This window comes from Triticum dicoccoides, chromosome 7A, assembly GCF_002162155.2.
Source record: "Triticum dicoccoides isolate Atlit2015 ecotype Zavitan chromosome 7A, WEW_v2.0, whole genome shotgun sequence".
Lineage (NCBI taxonomy): Eukaryota > Viridiplantae > Streptophyta > Magnoliopsida > Poales > Poaceae > Triticum > Triticum dicoccoides.
Genome location: NC_041392.1, coordinates 679,517,194 through 679,518,669, shown reverse-complemented (window position 1 = coordinate 679,518,669; position 1,476 = coordinate 679,517,194).

The window sequence follows — 1,476 nt, the reverse complement described above, 5'->3', positions numbered from 1 at the left end:
TTGTGTGCTCGTCATCCTTGCGCAGAACACACCTGCAAAATATGGCTTTGCCCATTTTGTTCTAACTTCATATATTTGAGTGAGCCATGGGTGGTCTGCAAGTTGATATTTCTCAATCAAGCTGGCCCATGCTGTTTCAAACTCATCTACTGTGACCATATACTCGAGAAGTTTGTGAAACTCGTCTCTAAAATCACTGTTTTTTGAATAAACAGAACCTAGATGTTCCCTTGCTTTTTGCAATACATGCCATTTGCACCATCTGTGAGTTGTATCAAGCCACTGGGAACATATAGCCCTCTCCATTGCATGGGCTTGGTCTGTGATAAATGAAGAAATGACATTCATGGTGAGGGCGATGCAAAGAGAAATAGTAATTAAAGGAATTAATGTTACATTTTGTTGGTGCTTTTAAATTACCCGTGAGTATTGTTTTTGGATCCTTCCCTCCCATCAAAGATGCAAATTCCTTGAACACCCACTCAAAAGTCTCAGTTGTTTCATCGCGTAGCAACACTCCTCCAAGGATGATGCTCTGAAAGTGATTGTTGACACCAACAAAAAGACCAAACGGCATGTCGTACTGGTTCGTACGATATGTTGTGTCGAATGTTATTGCATCTCCAAAGAATTTGTACTGGTGTCGGCTCTTACCGTCTGTCCACATCAATGCCCTGATCTTGCTGCCTTCATCAACAAGCACACTGTCGACAAACTTTGGATCCTTCTCTTTCAATTCAGAGAAGAGTTGTATCGTCTTTCTGATGTCATCATCGCCCTGCTGCTGATTCATCCTCTTGCAGAGATAACGCAGAGATCTCTTGTTAAAGGGCAAGTTTTCCATATCCCCAAAAAAGCTTGCAATCACACCGAAAGTCTTGCTTAATGATATATTGTTGTTCCTAAGGTGCATGACAATGTCTTTGGCATGGGCATCAATGTGCCTGTGAGATGGCCAGTGCAACTTCTCTCCACATGTTTGTGCCATACTGTGATTATGCTCATGCTTCACATCATGGATGAACCAACCATGGTCTGACGTGCGATGCAACCTCATAAGCACAGGACATTGGCAGCATACTGAATGTGAATTTTCCCTGCGTGGTTTCCCCTGATAAAATGGTGGTAAACAAAAGCAATGAGACATAAATACGGACTTTTCAGCCAAAAAATCAAAAAATTGGATATATATCATACTGAATGCAATTGCAAATGTTAGCCGGCTGGATGATATAACTCACCGCGCATCCGCAAACTATGTCCTGGACCGTCTTGCACTTTTCAACGTTTCTTCTGCATTGCCCATACTTGATGCCAAAACCAATCTCCCACGAGTATAGGTTGTAGAAGTCGTAAGCTTCGGCCAAAGAATCAAATTCCTGGCCGATCTATGGCTTGACGACGAACTCTGACTTCTTATCAGCGTAATTTCTCATGGCCTTTTCCAAAGCACTTTTCCTTCCCGATAATGTGGCA